Raw genomic sequence first — 23,196 nt, 5'->3', positions numbered from 1 at the left:
CGGAGGCTGAGGCAGGAGAATGGCGTGAACCCGGGAGGCGGAGCTTGCAGTGAGCCGAGATCACACCACTGCACTCCAGCCTGGGTGTCTCAAAAAAAAAAAAAAAAAAAAAAAAAAAAAAAAAAAAAAAAAAAAGGAAAAGTGTTCTTCCCTTCTATTTTCTTTTCTTTCTTTCTTTTTTTTTTTTTGTGAGACAGAGTCTTGCTCTGTCGCCCAGGCTGGAGTGCAGTGGCGCAATCTTGGCTCACTGCACGCTCTGCCTCCTGGGTTCACGCCATTCTCCTGCCTCAGCCTCCCAAGTAGCTGGGACTACAGGCGCACGCCACCACGCCCGGCTAATTTTTTGTATTTTTTTAGTAGAGACGGGGTTTCGCCGTGTTAGCCAGGATGGTCTCCATCTCCTGACCTCGTGAACCACCCGCCTCATCCTCCCAAAGTGCTGGGATTACAGGTGTGAGCCACCGTGCCCGGCCTATTTTCTTTCTTTTTTTGGTGGGGGGAACGGAGTCTCACTCTGTCGCCCAGGCTGGAGTGCTGGAGTGCAGTGATGCAATCTTGGCTCACTGCAACCTCCACCTCCTGGGTTCAAGCGATTCTCCCGCCTCAGCCTCCCGAGTAGATGGGACTACAGGTGCATGCCACCACACCTGGCTAATTTTTGCATTTTAGTAGAGATGGGGTTTCACTATATTGGTCAGACTGGTCTTGAATTCCTGACCTTGTGATCCGCCCGCCTCAGCTTCCCAAAGCGCTGGGATTACAGGAGTGAGCCACCGTGTCCAGCCCCCTCCTCTGTTTTCTAAGAGTTTGTATACTATTGGTGTTGTTTCTTCTTTAAATATTTGATGAATCAACCAGTGAAATCATTTGGGTCTGCAGTTTTGAGAAATTTTTGATAATAACTTTAATTTCTTTAATAAATGTGGGTCTACTTAGATGACAAAATCTAACATAAGATAAATTTCATCTTCTATCAATTTACAGTTGTATATTTAAAAGAATTTGTCCATTTCATCTCAGTTCTCAAATTTATCAGCAAAGTGTTGTTCATATATCCTCTTGTCTTTTAATGTCTATAAGATGTTTAGTGATATTCCCTCTTTCATTCATAACATTGGCAATTTGTATTTTCACTGTTTTCTTTTCCTGTAGATAAAATTGATTGATGTATTCAAGAATCAACTTTTGGCTTTAATTTCTCCAAGTTTTGTTTCTTATTTCATTGATTTCTATTTTTATTTTATTTCAGTTTTTTGTTTTTTTGAGACAGTGTATGGCTCTATTGCATTGGATGGAGTGCAGTGGCATGATCTTGACTCACTGCAACCTCTGCCTCCCAGGCTCCAGCTATCCTCCCACTTTAGCCTCGTGAGCAGCTGGGACTACAAGTGCACACCACCACACCCAGCTAATTTTTGTATTTTTTGTAGAGATGAGATTTCATCATATTGCCCAGGCTGGTCTCAAACTCCTGAGTTCAAACTGTCTGTCTGCCTCAGCCTCCCAAAGCCACCATGCCTGGCCTATTTCAGTTCTATTACTTACTTTGGGCTTACGTTTTCCTACTCCACACACTCCCACTACCATTTCTAAGGCAGAATCTTGTGTCACTCATTTTATATCCTTACTTTCTAATATATTATTTAAAACTGTGCTTTTCCCTTCAAGTACAATTTTTACTGCATTCCACAAATTTTGATATATTTTATTTCATTATCTTTCAGTTTGCAATATTTTAGAATTTCCCTTGTTATTTCTTTTTTTTTTTTTATCCACGGGTTATTTAGAATTGTGCTCACACCTACATGGAAACACAAGAATATGTATACCATGAAGATTTATTTTACAATATTTAAGAATTTTCTTCAAAAACTTAAAAAAAATTAATTAGAAATAAAACTGATTTTAGAATATAATATTTTACTTTAAAATAAAAAAATTACATATATTTTCATATTTAAGAATGGATCATTAGCCTAGAAATGGGGGAATTATTGCTTAGTGGATACAGAGTTTCAGTATGGGATGAGAAAAACATTCTGAAAATGAACAGTGGTGACAGCTGTACAACAATATGAATGTACTTAATGATACTGAACTATACTTGACACTGACTACACTTAATAGTGGTTAAAATGGTAAATTTTGTGTTATATATTTTAGCACAATAATCTTTCCCAACATCCAACTTCCCTGTTTACCTCTAAGATGCTGAGAAAGATGAAAGTGATAGACAGTTCTCTGACTCAATGAAGAGAGGAATCTACATCAAATGAACTGGATGAAACTATAAATAAGGAAAAAATATTACGAAAATATGAAAAAATATGAAGCCTCTTTCAGTAAGTTTTATAAATGTTAATAATTTACTTTATTGTGTCTTCTGTAACAGAACATTTTTGAATAGTTTTATGGTCCAAGTGAAGCTGCAGCATCACTTTGAGACCAATCATTCAGAGTTTAAAGCAAAAGGAATTGAAATTTTAAATGTAGGTATCATTAATGCTTTAAACACCAAATATTGTTTTTATAACTTTCCAGACTAGAATGGAAATGGCCACTCACTGAAGCATTATAAAGGCTAAGTTATTATATTGCATTGGCCAGTAAAGTACTCTATAGATGAGAAACCAGTATAGCCTTACATAATCGACATTGCTGAATGCCTGCTGGATGGAAAGTTTATAAAAGAACCATGTCATTGCCATTTCCAATTATACATAAATTCACTGATTTAAGTATTTAACTGAAAATGTAAAGATTAATTTAATGTTTTGTCTACAAATACATTTTTGTCTTACAAATGAATGAATGTACAGATGTGGCAGGGCTTATTTTTGTTGTATTTATATGCTGTCAGCACCAACTAATCATCCAAGAAAATGTTCTTTTATGTCAACGCCTGATAGGAAACACAAGTGGTACCAAAATAATCAAAGCGTTGAATAATCTTTCTGATTGTTTATCCTGGGTCAACTGTGTTGATATATTCACTATCTGTGCTAAACCAATTGTGTGTAAAATTATTGGGCCTTAGCATAAATCAAGATGGTGGCAATGAACGGTACCAGCAGTGACTGTATTCTTTACTACTATGCACTCGTACTTAAAAAAAGAAAGTCAGTTTCTTTGAAGAATATCTTTGGTGACGCAGTGAAAATATAATTTATATTAAATATAAACCTTAGAGTACATGTGTATTTAACATTCGTGTGATAAGATGAGATGTGCCCTTAAAGTAATTCTCCTCTATACTCAAGTACAGCAGCTATTTTGAGGAAAAGCACTTAAGTGATTGACTTGTGAGTGGATCTAACCACTTTTTTTCACAGAACACCATTTTTTACCTGACAGGCAACTCTGGCAGACAAACAATGGTTTATTTGGATTTGGCTACTGGGCATGTATTTTTTCAAAAATAAATAAAATGAGTGTATCACTTCAATGAAAACATCTGGCAGCATTTATTTCCAATGATAAAATGTAAACTTTTAAGTGAAAATTGTAATTTTTAGAAACTTGTACATACTTGTACTGTAAGATTAACAGCTTCTTAAAACTAAAAGACTTTTCTAATGAGATGGTCTGATGATTAACACATGCTTTTGAATACTGTCTAATGAAATGTATCAACATTTTGAAGATCTAGGACCATTCTTTTCCAAATGATTAATGCATGATGTTACAAAATGATTCAAATGCAAGATCGACCAATGGAGAGTACAAAAAGTTCACCAATATGGTTTTTATATTCCACATGGCAACTAACCTTTAAGAAACCTCCACTTCTGAGTTTTGGTGTAGTATTAAAGAAGATATCCACAATTATCTGAAAAGTCTATTAAAATTCTCCTCCATTTCCAACTACATATATGTATGAGGATGGATTTTCTTCATATGCTTCAACCTAAACAACATATCACAATAGATTGAATGCAGACGCAGACATAAAAATCTAGCTGTCTTCTATTAAGTCAGATATTAAAGAGATTTGCAAAATGTAAAACAATGCTTATCTTCTATTATTTTGTTGTTTAAAATTTTTTAATAAAACATTTATGCTAGAATGTAATGGCTTATTTTAAATAAATTAATAAATGGATATTTTTATAATCTCTTAATTTTTTATTTACAGTATGGTTTGTATTAATAGATATACACAAACAAAAGCTCTCTGGCATCCTCAATAACTTTTAGGAGTGTGATGGGGTCTTGAGGCTAAAAAAATTGAGAACCATTGCTCTAGGGATTATAATATATATCCTTAACTTCTCACAGTCTACATAGTAGTTAATATCACATCACTTGATATAAAATGTCAGAACTTTGCAACTGTATAGACCCAGTTACACCCTCTCTTTTATGGTATGGTTGTTATATATAATAGATAGAGAATTATATATTACATCTACATATGTAAACCTCACAATATTATGTGATTTTTGCTTTGCATAATCATATTTTAAAGAACTTAAAAATCATATTTACCCACATATTTACTATTGCTCATGTTCTTCATTCCTTCTTGAAGAGCTGAAATTCAAGCTGGTTTTATTTCTTTTCAATCTGTAGAATTTTCTTGGCATTTCTTACAGTGTTAGGTATGCTGGTAACTAATCCCCTTAGTTTTCTTTTATCTGAAAGTGTTTTTATTTCTCCACTGTTCTTTAATATCTTCACTGGATTTGTATTTCAGAGTTGACAGCTTTTTTCTTTTGGCATTTAAAAAATACTGTTTCCGTGTCTTCTGGCCTTCATTATTTCTGATGAGAAGTGAGTGATCATCTAAATTGATGTCCCTTTATGTAATTCTGTAACTTATTTTTCTCTGTTTTCAAGATTTTCTTATTCTTTTCAGTTTGGAGCACTTTAACTGTAATGAACCTAGACAAAATTTTCTTCATATTTATCCTGATTGGGTTTGCTGAGGTTGAAAGACATAAATTTGTAATTTATGTCTTTCACCAAAATTGGAAAGTTTAGGTTATTATTTTTTCAAACATTTTCAAATATAGAGAAAAAGGAAGAAAACTTCATTTTCTTCCTCTTTCCCTTTGGGGATTATAGTTACACATAATTAGACTCCTGAGCTTCTGTCTGTTTTATTATATTCTTTCCCCACTTTCCTCTGTTCTTTAGATTGGATACATTCTATTGATTTATCTTTAAGTGAACTGACTCTTCCTTCATCTCCAGTATGCTGCTGTTAAGCGAGAGTGACATTTATTTTAAATACTGTATTTTTAAATTCTAGAATTTCCATTTAGTTCCTTTTTAATAGTTTTTATTTCTCTTGAGATTTCCTATTTATTTATCCAAGGGTATTTTCCTTCAAACTCTTGAGCATATTATAAATGCTTTGTCTGATAAATCCAAAATCTGGGTTATCTTGGTGGTAGTGGGGTTGTCTTCATTGCCTTTTGAGTTTTGGTTTTTGCTCTTGAGTATATGTTTCCTGTTTCTTCATATATTTGGTAACTTTGACCTGGACATTGTGAGTGACATATTTTAAGAGTCTGGATTCTGCTATGTTCTTCTGAAAGATGTTGATTTTTGACTATTTTAGCAAACAACTAACTTGGCTGAACTGAAATCCCAAACTTTGTCTCCCATACATAGGTCAGCTGAAATCTCAGTTAAATTCCTTTATCCTTAATTATGCTGTTTGGAGCCTGTCTTTCACATGTGTAGTTCAGGTATCAGATAAAATTTTGACAGACTTTATAATAAAAGTATGGGGTTTCTTCTATCTGGTATCTTCTTCCTAAGATTTCCTACTCACTTTACATCTGCAGTAGTGACTATAATTTTATCTTCTGATTTTTCAAGCCAGTAAAACAGTGGATTTCTCTTTTTCAGTTTTGGCTGCCCCATCGATGGGACCTTCTCTCAGGCTAGAAGCTGTAAAAAACAGGAAACTCACTCAGTGTCATTTTCTTCTTCTAAGTGGTTGTTCTCCATTGCCTTCAGTGCTTTTTTACACTTTGTCCAGAATTTATGATTCCTATCTGTGGAAAGTTCCATTAGGAGCAATCTTAGCCATTACCAGACATAGAACCGTGCATGTATTTTTCTTTTCAAATCATCTTACAAATACTATTTCCATTTTGAAATTAAAATGCCAACCTCAGCATTAAAAACAATAAAATAAAGTAGAATTAATTAATAAATTTAAAAACATATCTTGATAATTATAAGGCCTACACAGTTTCACAAACAGTTTCATGCTGCTAAGTCACAATGAAACTCAATCTCTGGCTCCTATGACCCTGACATTATGGAATGGATGGCTTTTACTGGATGGGCTATCTAGCCATGGAAAAATAAAAAATTTCTGAAAATGCTAGCTCATAGAGTAAAAGGGTCTACAAGCACAGGGAAAAAACTACTTAGGCTTAGGAGAAGACAGAAGACATAAACCTAAGTGTAAGCAGGGATTTTTCAAATGGGACAAGGTGTGGTGGGTCAGCTCAGCAACAGAATAGGAAGTAAGACTGGGAGTACAACAACTGCAGTAGCTAGGGCAGCAAATTAAAGAAGCTTCACAGCTTAAGAGGGATAAAGTAAATCCCAGTAACTCAAGGGAGAAATTATAATATTAGGATATTAAAATTAAAATATTAGGAAGGTAGCAATCACATCTATTACAGGGGATAATGCAGTCTGTATTTTTCTACCATCACCCTCTCCAAATTCTAGTTAAGTGCTATTTCAAGGTGCTGGAAGAGAGATATTAATAATATTTTAGCCTGTTTCTTTATGGTCTAAGTTACCATAAACCATTGCGTTAGCTGTACAGAATTAGTTGCCTTGTATGAAAGATAAGAAATATTATTTGATTGAATGTTACTGTGTCTCTGAAAAAGCTTGATGCTGTCTCCCATCCCAATATGTTAAATAGTAAGGATCAAGCATTGAGTGAATATAGAATAGAAAAGTTTATATAATAATTAAAACTGTTAGAAATACAGGAGGGAGTGAGAAAATGTATTATTTGCAAATGGCTGATTGGGCTGGCAGACAAGCCGATCTTGAGTACCAATGATTCCTTTTATACCCTTATCCAGATATAAAATTGTACATGTCCCTGGCCAGATACATAAGCCTAAAAGCTTAACTTTCATTCCTACCCATTCTTTGATTGGTTTTTCATACAAAGAATCCCAACTTGCTATCTCAGGGACCAAGCATCTAGCCGATTTGAACCTTTTTATGCTGATGAGTTATTTTGTCCTTTAAAAGTAACATGTCTTCTATATTCTTATAACTGTTCTTATTTTTTCTCAAATGAAAAATAATGTTATAATAAATTAATTCTATTAGCATGTATTTTAATGTTAAAAGTTATAATTCTGATAAAAAGTATTTTTATTTACTTCATTGATTTATAATTCTGATAAAAAGTTATAATTCTGATAAAAAGTATATTTATTTACTTAATTGATTTATAATTCTGATAAAAAGTTATAATTCTGATAAAAAGTAAAAGTGCCCCAGAAATTCTACAAATGAAGGCAAAGCAAACAGCAATAAAAAAAACTTAATGAGAGAGAAAAAGACAAATACTGATAATCATGGTAATAAATGGAAACTATTTGAGTTACCCTATAGAAAGGGGTGCTCATTAATAATTAAACTCCATAAAACTTTGCCTAAGTTAGTAATGCACACTTAAAATGTTAGCAATAGACAAAAAATTAAAAGACAGTATTCAGTCTACCATGTCAATGCAAACAAAAGAAAACTGAGATTGTAGTATAAGATTTCAGAACAAAAATGCCCACCAAAAAGGTCATTTCATATTTGTTCCAAAAATTTCTAAGAAAAACTACTTAAATAGTAGATAAAATGTAATCTATCAGACATGTCAACTCTTACCAAAAAGTAGATTAGAATATAAATCATATAGAGTTAAGCAAAGTTAAAATATTCAAAAGGGGAATCCTGTTCTTCAGTAATTCTTATTTTTTTTTTCAGTGACTGTTCCTTTTGAGATTTGATCATTATACAGGACCCCTCTCTAGTCAAATTTTGCCAACATTTTCAAGTGTTCAGGAACTCTCTGAAGTTATGTTACCATCCCCTAATTACATTAATACCATAATAAATAACATTTATAAGCAATATTTTAGTGGTAGGCATTATACCAAGCACTTTTTTTTTTTTTTTTTTGAGATGGAGTTTCCCTCTGTCGCCCAGGCTGGAGTGCAGTGGTGTAATCTCGGCCCACTGCAACCTCCGTCTCCCAGATTCAGGCGATTCTCCTGCCTCAGCCTCCCGAGTAGCTGGGATTACAGGCGTGCACCACCACACCTGGCTAATTTTTTGTATTTTTAGTAGAGACTGGGTTTCACCACGTTGGTCAGGTTGGTCTTGAACTCCTGACCTCGTGATCTGCCCACCTCGGCCTCCAAAAGTGCTGGGATTACAAGTGTGAGCCACTGCGCCCGGCTGTATTTTTTAATTTAATCCTTACAACAACTATATAAGGTATGGACAGCTCTTATCCTCATAGCAACCCATGAGAGCACTATCATTATCTCCATTTTGCAGATCAAGAAAGTGAAGCTTAAAGATGCTGCAATTTGACTAAGGTCACACAGCCAATAAACAGTAGAGCTGGGATTTACATCCTTATCTCTCTGATCCTAAATTTCCATCTTTTTGTTTGTTTGTTTGTTTGTTTGTTTGAGACAGAGTCTCGCTCTGTTGCCCAGGCTGGAGTGCAGTGGCGCGATCTTGGCTCACTGCAGGCTCCACCTCCCGGGTTCACGCCATTGTCCTGCCTCAGCCTCCCGGGCAGCTGGGACTACAGGCGCCCGCCACCATGCCCGGCTAACTTTTTGTATTTTTAGTAGAGATGGGGTTTCACCATGTTGCTAGGCTGGTCTTGAACTCCTGACCTCAAGTGATCCACCCGCCTCGGCTGCCTAAGGTGCTGGGATTACAGGCGTAAGCCACCGCGCTCGGCCAATTTCCATCTTTTAATCACTTAATACACACTCTCTAAGGCCTTTCCATATTAATTTCAAATTGATATACCTGACAAAAGAAATATAAAGTATATCTGATTCTATTTTTTATTTATACCACTCTCACTGCACAAGAGAATTTGAAGCAATTACAGAGATATACAGAAAATAAAAATAAATATGGAAATGTATGTGTATATGTGTGAGGGAATGGTGGGTAAGAAAGTGAGATGAAACTAGAGGTAGAGCCAGTACCAAAAATAGATATCATAAGATCATCTATGGTTGACAGAGGTGAGCCACATATTTGCCTCTGAACAGAGCAGCCAGAGGAAAGAAGGATTTAACCAATACTAGTTTTTAGGTACTGAATCTGAGCAAAATATCTTCTCTGGAGACACTATATAGACAATATCCTCAACAACATTACACAATTATGGCTTTAAAATAAATTTTCCTTACAACAAATTTTACAAATATGTTGATGTAGGCCAAAGTATGGTATCAGAGTGGAGGTCAGAAAAGACGACTCTACCCAGGATACAATGCAGTCTTGGTACAAAACTTCAGTGACCTGGACTGGGCTGAGTGTAAAATGGAATAGGTGGGTAAATGGACTGCACATCCTTCAGGTAATCTTTCTGGCAACTAAACTTCTGAATTTAACAGTTGAGAGTTTATTTTCTCTAACAAGAACCTGGAATACAGAAATTCTATATTATTTAGTAGGTCAGATTCCATGCATGGACAATCAAGCAAAGGGTAAAATTTATAATTTCATGTGGAAGATAAGGAACCTAAAGAGAACATGGCTGGGTGCAGTGCCTCACGCCTGTAATCGCAGCACTTTGGGAGGCTGAGGCAGGCGGATCACATGAAGCCAGGAATTTGAGACAAGCCTGGCCAACATGATGAAATCCCATCTGCACTAAAAATACAAAAAATTAGCCTGGGCGTGGTGGCTCATGCCTGTAATCCCAGCTACTCAGGGGGATAAGGCATGAGAATCCCTTGAACCCAGGAGGTGGAGGTTGCAGTGAGCTGAGACTGGGCCACTGCACTCCAGCCTAGGTGACAGGGCAAGACCCTATCTCAAAACAAACAAACAAAGAAACAAACACAAAAAGGAGAACATATGTGTGAATTTTAGGCTTTTTTTTTCCAAGATGGGTTGAAGGAAGACCTATAACTAGAGATAATCTCCAACTTACACTGATGTGTAAATATGCAATGTTTGAGACAGGGTTGAAATCTAAACAGAAATTTTCTTTATTTTTGTTAAATAATGACTGTTGCTACAACATTACAAGATTATGGAGAGCTGCCAAGGCAGTGCTTGAGAAAACATACTGCTCTAAATGCCTGTATTAGTTTAAAAAAAATGAATTAAATGTCTCTACAAGGACATTGACATGGAAGAAAGTAGCAACCTTAAATATGTGATAAAATAAAAAAATGAAAGAGTAGAAATAAACTATTCAAATTTACAATAACTAGTATTTAAAAAGCAAGTGAGAGTGCTATATTGAAAAAGAATCAAATCACAGCACTGTTTCAGTTGCTTAACGAATACAAATTAAAAAATAGCAGGATACAAAAATCAACATTCACAAATCAGTAGCATTTCTACATGCCAACAGTGAACAGTGTGAAAAAGAAATCAAACCAGTAATCTCATTTATAATAGCCACAAATAAAAGTAAATATCTAGACATTAACTCAAAGAAGTGAAAGCTCTCTACAATGAAAACTATAAAAAACTGATTAAAGAAACTGAAAAGGACACCAAATAAATGGAAAGATATTTCATGTTCATGGATTGGAAGAATCAATATTGTTAAAATGTCCACACTACCCAAAGCAATCTACAGATTCAATGCAATCCCTATTAAAATGCCAATGACATTCTTCACAGAAAAAAAAAAAAAAAGCTAAAATTTATATGGAACCACAAAAGACCCAGAATAGCCAGACATCCTGAGCAAAAAGAACAAAACTTGAGCAATCACATTACTTGACTTCAAATTATACTACAGAGTGTTAGTAACCTAAACAGCATACTACTGACATAAAACAAGCCACATAAACCAGTAGAACAGAATAGAAAATCCAGAAACCAATCCACACACCTATAGTGAACTCATTTTTGATGAAGGTGCCAAGAACATACACTGAGGAAAAGGTAGTTTCTTCAATAAATGGTGCTCGGAAAACTGGATATACATATGCAGAAGAATGAAACTAGACCCTTATCTCTTGCCACATGCAAAAATTAAATCAAAATGAATTAAAGACTGAAATCTAAGATCTCAAATTATGAAATTACTACAAGAAAGCATTGGGGAAACTCTCCAAGACATTGGTCTGGGCAAAAGTTTCTTGAGTAGTACTCCACAAGCACAAGCAGCCAAAGCAAAAATGGATGGATCGGATCATACCAAGTTAAAAAGCTTCTGTGCAGCAAAGCAAACAGTTAAGTAAGTGAACAGAATGGAAGAAAATATTTGCAAACTACTCATCTGACAAGGGACTAATAACCAGAATATATGAGGAACTCAAACAACTCTATAGGAAAAAAAAATTTAATAATCTAATTTAAAAATGGGCAGCTGAGCATGGTGGCTCATGCCTGTAATCCCAATGCTTTGGGAGGTTGAGTCAGAAGGATAGCTTAAGACCGAGAGTTCAAGGCTAGCCTGGGTAACATAGCGAGACTCCATCTCTACAAAATATAAAAAATTAGTTGGGCATGGTGGTGTGTGTGCCAGCTACTCAGGAAGCAGGAGGATCACCTGGGCCCAGGAGGTTGAGGCTGCAGTGAGCTGTGATTGCACCACTGCAATCCAGCCTAGTCAACAGAGTGAGTCCCTGTCTCAAAAAAAGGAAAATAAAATAAAAATGGTCAGAAGCTTTGAAAAGATGTTTCTCAAAAGAAGACAAAAGAATTTCTCAAAAGAATGGCAAACAAGAATACAAAAAAGTACTCATGGCTCACACTTGTAATCCCAGCATTTTGGAAGGCCGAGGTGGGCAGATTGCTTGAGCTCAGGAGTTTGAGACCAGCCTGAGTGACATGGTGAAACTCTATCTCTACAAAAAGTACAAAAATTAGCCAGGTGAGGTGGTGCATGCCTGTGGTCCTAGCTACTTGGGAGGCTGAAGTGGGAGGACTGATTGAGCCCAGGAGGTTGAGGTTGCAGGGAGCTGAGATCATGCCACTGCACTCCAGCCTGTGGTGATGGAGTGAGACTCTGTCTCAAAAAAAGAAAAAAAAAAAAGAAAAAGTGCTCAACATCATTTATTATCAGAGAAATACAAATCAAAACTACAATGAAGTATCTCATCCTAGTGAAATGGGCTTTCATTCAAAAAACAGGCAATAACAAATACTGGCAAGGTTGTGAGGAAAAGGGAACCCTTGGACACTGTTGGTGGAAATGTAAATTAGTACAACCACTATGGAGAACAGTTTGGAGGCTCCTCAAAAAGCTAAAAACTGAGCTACCATACAATCCAGCAATCCCCACTGCTGTGTATATACCCAGGAAATCAGTATATAAAAGAGATATCTGCACTCCCGTGTCTGTTGCAGCCAGCACTCTCCAAACAGCCAAGATTTGCAAGCAACCTAAGTGTCCATCAACCCATGAATGGATAAAGAAATGTGGTACTTATACACACTGAAGTACTATTCAGCCATAAGAAAGAATTAGATCCTGTAATTTGCAACAACATGGAACTGGAGATCATCACATTAAATAAAATATGCCAGGCACAGAAAGACAAACATCGCATGTTCTCACTTATTTGTGGGAGCTAAAAATGAGAACAATTGAACTCATGGAGATAAAAGAGTAGAAGGATGGTTACCAGAGGCTGGGAAGGGTGGTGGAAGGGGCTGGGGAGAAGTGGGAATGGTTAATGGGTACAAAAAGTAGTTAGAAAGAATGAATAAGACCTAGTATTTGATAGCACAACAGGGTGACTATGGATAATAATTTAATTGTGTATTCTAAAATAACTAAAAGGGTATAATCTAATTGTTTGTAACACAAAGGATAAATGCTTGAGGGGATGGATATTCCATTTTCCATAATGTAATTATTATGCTTCCCACGCCTGCATCAAAAATATCTTTTTTTTTTTTTTTGAGGCGGAGTCTCACTCTGTTCCCCAGGCTGGAGGTGCAGTGGCATGATCTTGGCTCACTGCAAGCTCCGCCTCCTGGGTTCACACTCCTGCCTCAGCCTCCTGAGTAGCTGGGACTACAGGCGCCCGCCACCACACCTGGCTAATTTTTAGTAGTTTTAGTAGAGACCGGGTTTCACTGTGTTAGCCAGGATGGTCTCGATCTCCTGACCTCGTGATCCACCTGCCTCAGCCTCCCGAAGTGCTGGGATTACAGGCGTGAGCCACGGCTCCCAGCCCAAAAATATCTTATATACCCCATACATATATACCTAATAAGCACCCACAAACATTAAAAATAAAAACTTTTCCAAGAATTAAAAAAAAAATAATGGGCTGAGTACCATGGCTCATGCCTGTAATCCCAGTACTTTGGAAGGCCAAGATGAGAGGATCATCCAAGGCCAGCCTGAGCAACACAGCAAGACCTGTTCTCTCCAAAAAAAAAAAAAAAAAAAAAAAAGCTGAATGTAGTAGTGAATGCTTGCAGTCCTAGCTACTTGGGAGGCTGAGGTAGGAGAATTATATAAGTCCAGGAGTTTGAGGTTACAGTAAGCTATAATTGCACCACTACACTCCAGCCTGGGTGACACAGTGAGAACATGCCCCTATAAAGAAAAAAAAAGTAATGGAAATCATAACATAAAAGATACATGAGTGCTCTGTAAACTGAGGCTGGGATAGACAGTTCTAGATGTAATTACTAAAACCTCTAAGTCTTACTAAAAATAAAAAGCAAAACAAAGCTGATTTTGAAGAAAATTAACATTATGGAGGCTGACATTCTTTTTGAAAACCACTTAAAGGCCTATCAGTAGGATAAGAATTAATTTTGGTATATGATGAAATGTTATGCAGCCTTAAAAAGAATTGTTAATAGCATGAGAAAATTCTTCACTAGTATAAGGGGAAAAGGAGGGTATAAAGTTATATTTACATTTACACTGAGTTCCAAATATAGTTAAGTGTCAGTGGTGACACTACTGCTGTTTAGAATATTTAAAAAATCATATTCTTTCACATTGCCAAGTTTTAATAATCAGAAAAAATACATTTTTAGTAAGGATAATATGGCTAACTGCCCATAAAACCATAAAACAGCAAGTCTGGTGAAATAAAACTAGTTAACAGACAAGTAACAGTGAAAAACAAAAGAAAACCATAAAAGCTTACCAAATAACAACATTCTGCTAAATGGGTAATGAAAGGATTTTTTTCAAGTTTTGTAAGAACAATCCTATTCTATAAACTATGTCAAAATACGATGATGAGGATGATAGCAAGCCAACATTTATATTTTTAGTGCCAAGTAATATACTATGACTTTCCATACATTATCATTTCATCCTTGCAACACTACTATGGACATGATTACTATACTTTATCTTCAGTTTAAAGGTGGACAGAGAGGTTAAAGTCATCGAGCTGATAAATGGCAGATCTCTGATTTAAATCCAGCAATATAACTCTAGACCTTGAGTTATTACTACTTTGTACTATGTAGTGTACAATTTATTTGAAATAAATATATTTATATCCTGAAACCTGACAAGGATACTAAAAAGTCAAAAAAAGTTGGTTAATTTTACTTCAAGTGTAAGTTTAATAACATTTTAAATAATATAATAAAAATACAAAAATTAAAAAAATAAGAAAAGGGGGCTGTACCCTCAAAATTCAAGGAATGTAACAAAAATCTAGTCAATTTACTATATTTGTATAATAAATAGAAAAGGAAAACTGTAGCAATATAAAGTAATTAACAAGAATTTAATAAGGTTAAATATCTATTCATAACTAGGTACACATAAAACTTATGAAGGCTATCATTCTTAAAAAAGATAACATTTTAATATAAACAGAAATCACACATGCCAAAGATATAAAGAATAAATTCCCAGATTCCACTCCATAAATCATTGAGAAATAGTTTATACATATAGAAATGTGAATAATTATCTACATGAATTATAAATGCATATCAATTAGATAAATCTAAATTAAAACTTTTAAGGTATATCAATGAAAAAACCAAAATAAATAAAATTTAGACCCAAATATTGATGGAGCAGAGGAAGCAGGTATACTTTTATATTAATGATAGCATTATAAAATGATTTATTCTTTTGGAGAGTATTATGGCAAACTCCAATAAGAATTTATGTGAAATAATGTTATTAATAAGCAAACAAACATATCCATGTAAATTAAAACCTATATAAAAATACATACCTAAAAGATTATACGTAAACACAGGGTGATGTAAATGGAGTCAATCCATGGTGGTTACCAGCAGAGACCTGTGGTCAGACTTGAGTTTGAATCCTGGTTCAACTATGTGAACTTGGGCATGTTTATTGGTTCAATTTGCTCTTGATATGACCCAGTTGTGAAGGCTTATTTGGTTACTAGGGTAAAGCTGCTCTGGCAAAGACTACATGCAAGCATAGATGTATTTATTCAACAAATATTTACTGAACATCTACTACAGTCGTCCCCTCCTTATTCACAGGGTATCTGTTCCAAAACCCTAGGGGGATGCCTGAAACTATGGATAGTACCAGACCCTATATGTACTATTTTTTTTTTCTTATCCGTACACACCTACAATAAAATTTAATTTATAAATCAGGCATAGTAAGAAATTAACAAAATAATAATAAAATGGAATAATTATAACAAATGCTGTAATAAAAGATATGTGAATGTGCTCGTCTCTCTCAAAATAGTTTATTGTACTGAACTCACCTATTTTCAGACTGAGGTTGACTGCAGTAACTGAAACTGTGGAAAGGAAACCGCAGATAAGGGGAGACTACCCTTATCTTCACTTCACTAAAATATGCCAGGCATTATTTTAGAAAAGGACTGAAAAATGAATAAGACACATAAGAGAGCTCCTTTCCTGGTTTATACTTTAGCAGGGAGAAGCAGAAAATCAGTATGAAAATAAATGAAGAAATAATTTTGGCTACCGATAAATGCTGTGAAGATAACAAAAGAGGGTGACAGATGTAGTAATCAGAATGGGGGACAGTCTTATTTGGGTAGTGAAGAAGAGCAACTCTGAAAAAGCAACTGAGGCCTGAATGCAAAGAAGCTGTCACATAGGTACCTGTATAAAATGTAATTTAGACAGAGGGAACAATATATACAATACAAAGGCTATATGGCTGGAATAAACTTAGTATATCTTTTGTGGTGAGAAGTTGGGGCACAAAAAGTCAATGTGGCTAGAAAAGGAAGAGGAGAGTGATAGTGATAGGGGAATCACAAAAATAGGCAGAGGCCAGGTCTTACATGTCATTGAAGTCATACTGCCTTTGCCTCTTAAGCTCCACCTACTCCTGTGTAAATACCTGCTGGGAGGCACACCCATCTAGGCCACTGGGACAGTTTTCTGGACTCAGGTCCCTGGCCAGCATTCCCACACAGCCCCAGTACCTTTCTTGTGTCTTCCCCAGATCCATCTGGGCTAGAAATTGGCATCAACTTCTGAGCCCTCACAAGACATGGAGCAAGCCTAGGCTTAGAGCATCCTCCAGTGCTGAGACAACTGCAGTGGACACAGGCTCAGGAAACACCACAGTCAGTCTGTTTAGAATCCCTGCAAGACCCTCTGAAGAACGCCAGACATAAACAAAGCCAGACGGTGAAAACTAAAATAAAAATGTAACCCCTTGATATGTAGACACTGTCACACTTCTACAAGCATCAAGAACATTCAGAGAAATATCACCTCATCAAATGGATAAAATAAGGTGCCACTTACCCCAAAGTGATGGAGATGTGAGATCTCTGAAAAAATGTTAAATAGCTGTTTTAAGGAAGGTAAATGAACTTCAGGAAATCACAGAGACTCAATTGAGGAATATATCAAAGAAATTTAATGCAGAGATTGAAATAATAAAAACGATCAAACAGAAACTCGGGAGCTGAAAATATGATGAATGAAATGAAAGATGCAATAGAGAGCAACAGCAGCAGAACTGGTTAAACAGAACAATCAGTGAGCTTGAAAACAGACTATTTGAAAATACACAGAGGAGAAAAAAGAAAAAAAAAAAAGAAATGAAGAAAGCTTATGGATCTGTGGGCCAACATAAAAAAGCAGATATTGGGGTATTGGAGTTAGCTGGGGAACTGAGAAAGACAGGGGTAGAAAGTTTATTTGAAGAAATAATAACAGAAAACTTCCCAAACCTGGAGAAAGATATAAATATCCAGGTACAGGAAAGTCAAAGGTCACCAATCAGAGTCAGTCCAAGTAAGGATACTCCAAGACATATTATAATCAAACTCCCAAAGGTGAAAGACAAAGAGAGGATCCTGAAAGCAGCAAGAGTAAAGATGCAAATAACATTTAGGAAAGATTCAATACACCTGGCAGCAGACTTCTCAGCAGAAACATTATGGGCCAGGAGTGAATGGGATGATATGTTCAGAGTGCGGATGGAAAAAAAAAAATGCCTTCTAAGAATACTCTATCTAGCAAAGCCATTATTTAGAAGTGAAAGGGAGATAGACTTTCACAAACAAAAACTGGGGATTTATCACCAGAGCTGTCCTACAATAAACGCTAAAGGGATTTTTTTAAACCACAAGAAAAAGACTGTTAACATGATTGTTACACTAATATTATAATCATGATGCATAAACCACTTATATATTTACTAAGAAGACTAAAAGACAGAAGAATTAAAAATAATAACTACAATTTACCAAGAGATAGGCAATATAAAAATGCAAATTATGACATCAAACATTCAAAATGTGGGGAAGAAAATGGAGGTAATGTGTATAGGGTTCTTTGCTTTTTTTCTCTTCTTTTTGTGATCAAAGTAAAGTTGTTATCAATCTTAAATAACTTGTTATAACTACAGAATATTTTTTTGTAAGCCTCATGGTAACTACAAAGCAAAAATCTGTAACAGATACACTAAAAATAAAAAGCAATAGATTAAAACATACTGCCAGAGAAATCACTTAACCACAAAGGAAAACAGTAAAAAAGGAAGAAAGGAAGAGAGGAATTAGAAAAGAAGCAAAAATGGCAGTAATTCCTGATGTATCAATAATAACATTGAGTGTAAATGGATTAAACTGTCTAATTAAAAGACACAGTTGCTGAATGGATTAAAAAACAAGATTCAACTATATGTTGCCTACAGGAAAATCACTTCACCTATAAAGACACACATAACTGAAAATGAGGGGATGGAAAAAGATATTCCATGCAAATGGAAACCAAAAAGGAGTAGGAAGAGCTATATTCATATCAGATAAAATAGACTTTTTCTTTTTTTTTTTTTTTGAGACAGAGTCTGGCTCTGCTGCCCAGGCTGGAGTGCAGTGGTGTGATCTCGGCTCACTGCAACCTCCACCTCCTGTGCTCAAGTGATTCTTGTGCGTCAGCCTCCCAAGCAGCTGGGATTACAGGCGTGTGCCACCATGCCCAGTTAATTTTTGTATTTTTAGTAGAGACGGGGTTTTGCCATGTTGGCCAGGCTGGTCTTGAACTCCTGAGCCAAGCCATCTGCCCACCTTGGCTTCCCATAGTGCTGGGATTACAGACATGAACCACTGCACTTGGCCAGACAAAATAGACTTTAAGTCAAAAATTGTAAAAAGACACAAAGGTCATTATACAAAGGGTTCAGTCAACTGAGCAATAAGACATGACAACAGCAAACATATGCACACTCAACACCAAGAACACCCAAATATATGAAGCAAATATTAATATTAGTAAAGCTAAAGGGAGAGATAAGCTGCAATACAGTAGCAGTAGGGGACTTCAACATCTCACTTTTAGCAATGGACAGATCATCCAGGTGGAAAATCAACAGAGAAACACTGGAGTTAAATTATACTCTAAATCAACTAGCCCTAACAGACATCCATAAACCATTTCATCCAACTTGTGCAGAATGCACATTTTTCTCGTCAGTACCTAAAACATTCTCCAGAATAGACCACATGTTAGGCCAGAAAACAAGTCTCAACAAATTAATCAAACAAAGTCGAATAATATCACTATCTTTTCTGGCTGCAACAGAGTAAGACTAGAAATCAGTAACAGGAGGAACTTCTGAAACTGTAAAAATACGTGGAAATTAAACAACATGTTCCTGAATGATCAATGGCTCAATGAATAAGTTAACAAGGAAATTTAAAAAGTTCTTGAGAAAAACAAAAATGGAAACACAACGTACCAGAAACTGTAGGATACAGCAAACGCAGTAGCAAGAGGAAAGTTTATAGCAGTAAATGCCTCCATCAAAAAAATAGATTTCAAATAAACAATCTAATAATGTACCTCAAGGAAACAGAAAAGCAAGAGCAAATCAAAGCCAAAATTAGTAGAAGGAAAGAAATAATGAAGATTAAAGCAGAAATAAGTGAAATTGAGACTTAAAACAGTACAAAAGCGGAACAAAACAAAAAGTTTGTTTTTTGAAAAGATAAATCAACAAACTTAGCTAGACTAAGAAAAATAGAAGACTCAAATAATTAAAACTAGGGATGAAAAGAGAAACATTAGCAGCCTGGACAACATAGATCCTGTCTACAAAAAAATTTTAAAAATTGGCTGGGTGTGGTGGCACATGCCTGTAGTCCCAGCCTTGGGAGTCTGAGGTGGGAGGATCCCTTGAGCCTGAGAGGTCGAGGCTGTAGTGAGCTGAGATCACACCATTGCCCACTCCAGCCTGGGTGACACAGTGAGACCCTGTCTCAAAGTAAACAAACAAATTTAATTCATAAATAAAAGCAGTATTCATGTAAAATAAAAAAGAAAAAGAAAAAGGAAACATTATAACAGATATCACAGAAATACAAGAAATCATTAGAGACTACTACAAACTACATGCCAACAAATTAGAAAATCTGGAAGAAATGGGTAAGTTCCTGAACACATATAACCTACCATGATTGAATAATGAAGAAAACCTGAATAGACCAATAATGAGTAACAATATTAAAACAGTAATAAAGTCCTCCATCAAAGAAAAGTACAAGACCTTGTGACTTCACTGCTAAATTCTACTGAAAGTTTAAAGAATACCAGTTCTGCTCAAACCATTTCAAAAAACTGAAGAAGAGGGACTATTTCCAAATTCATTCTATAAGGCTAGCATTACCCTGATACCAACACCAGAAAAAGAGACAAACAACAAAAAACTCTACAGGCCAACATCTCTGATGAAGATAGATGCAAGCATCCTTGACAAAATACTGGCAAACAGAATTCAACAAAACATTGAAAAGACCATTTGCCATGATCAAGTTGATTCATCCCACAGATGCAAGGAAGGCTCAATGTATACAATCAACAAATGTGATATATTGCAGTAACAGAATCAAGAACAAAAACCGTATGTTCATTTCAATAAATGCTTAAAAAGCATTCAATAAAATTCAACATCCTTTCATGATAAAAGCCCTAAAAAAACAGGGTACACAATATACCCCAACAAGATAAAGTCTAAATATGATAAACACACAACTAATATTATATTGAATGGGGAAAAACTGAAAGCCTTTCCACTAAAATCTGGAACAACACAAGGATGCCCACTTTCACCACTTTTATGCAACATAGTACTGGAAGTCTAAGAGCAATTAGGCAAGAGAAAGAAATAAAGGGCATCCAAACTAGAAAGGAAGAAGTCAAATTAATCCTTGTTACAGATGACATGATCTCATATTAAAACTTAAAGATTCCACAAAAAACCATTAGAACTGATAAGTGATCAGTACAATTGAAGGACACAAAATCACTGTACAAAAATCAGTAGTGTTTCTATATGCTAACAGTGATCAATCTGAAAAAGAAATAAAGAAATCAATCTCATTTACAACAGCTACCAAAAAATACCTAGGAATAAATTAAACCTAAGAAGTAAAAGATCTCTATAATGAAAACCATGAAATAGTGAAGAAAGAAATTGAAGAGGACACAAAAAATGGAAAGACATCCCATGCTCATTAATTGAAAGAATCAATATTGTGAAAATTTCTATACTACCCGAAGTGATCTACAGATTCAATGAAATAGCTGTCAAAATAGCAGTTACATTCTTCAAAGAAACAGAAAAAAAGTCCTAAAATTATATGGAACCACAAAAGACCTTGAATAGCTAAAGCAATCCTAAGTAAAAAGAATGAAGTTGGAAGCATCACAGTATTTGATTTTAAATTATACTGCAAAGCTATCGTATCCAAAACAGTATGGTACTGGCATAAAAACAGACACACAGACCAGTGGAATAGAACAGAGAACTCAGAAATAAATCCACACACTTACAGCCAACTTATTTTTCACAAAGATGCCAATTCTGCAATTTTGCAATTAACAAAGTGAACATACATTGGGGAAAGTCACAATCTCAATAAACAGTGTTGGGAAAACTGGTTATCTATATGCAGAGTAATTAAACAGCCCCATTTTGGCTGCGTGTGGTGGCTCATGCCTGTAATCCCAGCACTTTGGGACACCAAGGCAGGCAGATCACCTGAGGTCAGGAGTTTAAAAGCAGCCTGGCCAACATGGCGAAACCCCATCTCTACTAAAAATACAAAAAAATTAGCCAGGTGTGGTGGTGAGCGCCTGTAATTCCAGCTACCTGGCAGGCTGAGGCTGGAGAATCACTTGAACCTGGGAGGCAGATGTGGTAGTAAGCCAAGATCACAACACTGCACTACAGCCTGGGTGACATAGCTAGATTCCATCTCAAAAAAAAAAAAAAAAAAAAAGAGCCCCATCTCTCACCATGTACAAAAATCAATTCCAAATGGATTTAAAACATAAATTTAAGACCTGAAACTATGAAAGTACTAGAAGAAAACATTGGGGAAATGCTCCAGGACCTTCATCTGGGCAAATATTTTTTGGGCAAGACCTCAAAAGCATAGGCAACCAAAGTCATAATAGACAAATGGGATTACATCAGGCTAAAAAGCTCCTGCACAGCAAAGGAAACAATTAACAAGTGAAGTGACAACCTACAGAATGGGAGTAAATATTTACAAGTTATCCATCCAACAAGGGATTAATAACCAGAATATATAAGGAACTCAAATAATCAATAGCAAAAAGATAGATAATCAAATTAAAAATGGGCAAAATACCTGAATAGACATCTCTACAAAAGCAGACATACAAATGGCCAACAGTTAAATGAAAAAATTCAACATCAATCATCAGGGAAATGCAAATCAAAACCACAATGGGTTATCATCTCACCATAGTTAGAATGGTTATTATCAAAAAGACAAAAAATCAAGTGCTGGCAGATATGTAGAGAAAGGAGAATGCTTGTACACTGTTGATGGGAATGTAAAGTAGGACAACCGTTATGAAAAACAGTATGAGGCTGGGAGCAGTGGCTCACACCTGTAATCCCAGCACTTTGGGAGGCCAAGGAGGGTGGATTACCTAAGGTCAGGAGTTTGAGACCAACCTGGCCAACATTGTGAAACCCCATCTCTACTAGTAATACAAAAAAAAAAAAAAAAAAAAAAATCAGCCAGGCGTGGTGGCAGGCTCCTGTAACCCCAGCTACTCTGGAGGCTGAGGCAGGAGAATTACTTGAACTTGGGAGGCAGAGTGTGCAGTGAGCCAAGAGTGCGCCACTGTATTCCAGCCTTGGCGAAAGAGCAAGACTCCATCTCAAAAACAACCCCAAAAAGCAGTATGGAGGTTCCTTGAAAAACTAAAAATAGAACTACCATATGATCTAGAAATCTCACTGCTGGGTAGATATCCAAGAGAAAGGAAATCACTGTGTCAAAGAGACAGGTGCACTCCCATATTTGTTGTAGCAAAATGTAATAGCCAAGATACGGAATCAACCTAAGTGTCCATCAACAGATGAATGAATAAAAGAAGTGGTATATGTATACAATGGACTATTACATGGGCATAAAAAGAATGAAATCCTGTCATTTGAAGTAACATGGATGGACCTGGAGTTCATTACATTAAGTGAAATAAGCCAGGCACAGTAAGACAAATATACTGCATGTTCTCACT

General features: G+C 35.8%; 1 protein-coding gene across 5 annotated transcripts in view; it reads right to left on the bottom strand.

Moving 5' to 3' along the window:
* GPR137C (G protein-coupled receptor 137C) overlaps positions 1 to 23,196 on the bottom strand; it is an 86,186-nt gene that overhangs the window by 12,187 nt on the left and 50,803 nt on the right. Inside the window, exons 4-5 of one of the 5 annotated variants that reach the window (XR_012415802.1) lie at positions 4,489 to 5,901; positions 3,770 to 3,907 (exon numbers count right to left, since the gene is read on the bottom strand). The exons of 2 other annotated variants lie outside the window; for them this stretch is intronic. The gene's annotated coding sequence lies outside the window, so the exon portion shown is untranslated. Of the gene's footprint in view, positions 1 to 3,769; positions 3,908 to 4,488; positions 6,009 to 23,196 lie in introns of those variants that run through there. 2 more of the 5 variants (XR_012415801.1, XR_012415803.1) reach the window with 2 other exon arrangements.

This window comes from Macaca fascicularis, chromosome 7 (assembly GCF_037993035.2).
Source record: "Macaca fascicularis isolate 582-1 chromosome 7, T2T-MFA8v1.1".
Taxonomy (NCBI): Eukaryota; Metazoa; Chordata; class Mammalia; order Primates; family Cercopithecidae; genus Macaca; species Macaca fascicularis.
Note: the sequence above shows the minus strand (reverse complement) of the source record. Positions and strands in the feature narration are given on the sequence as shown.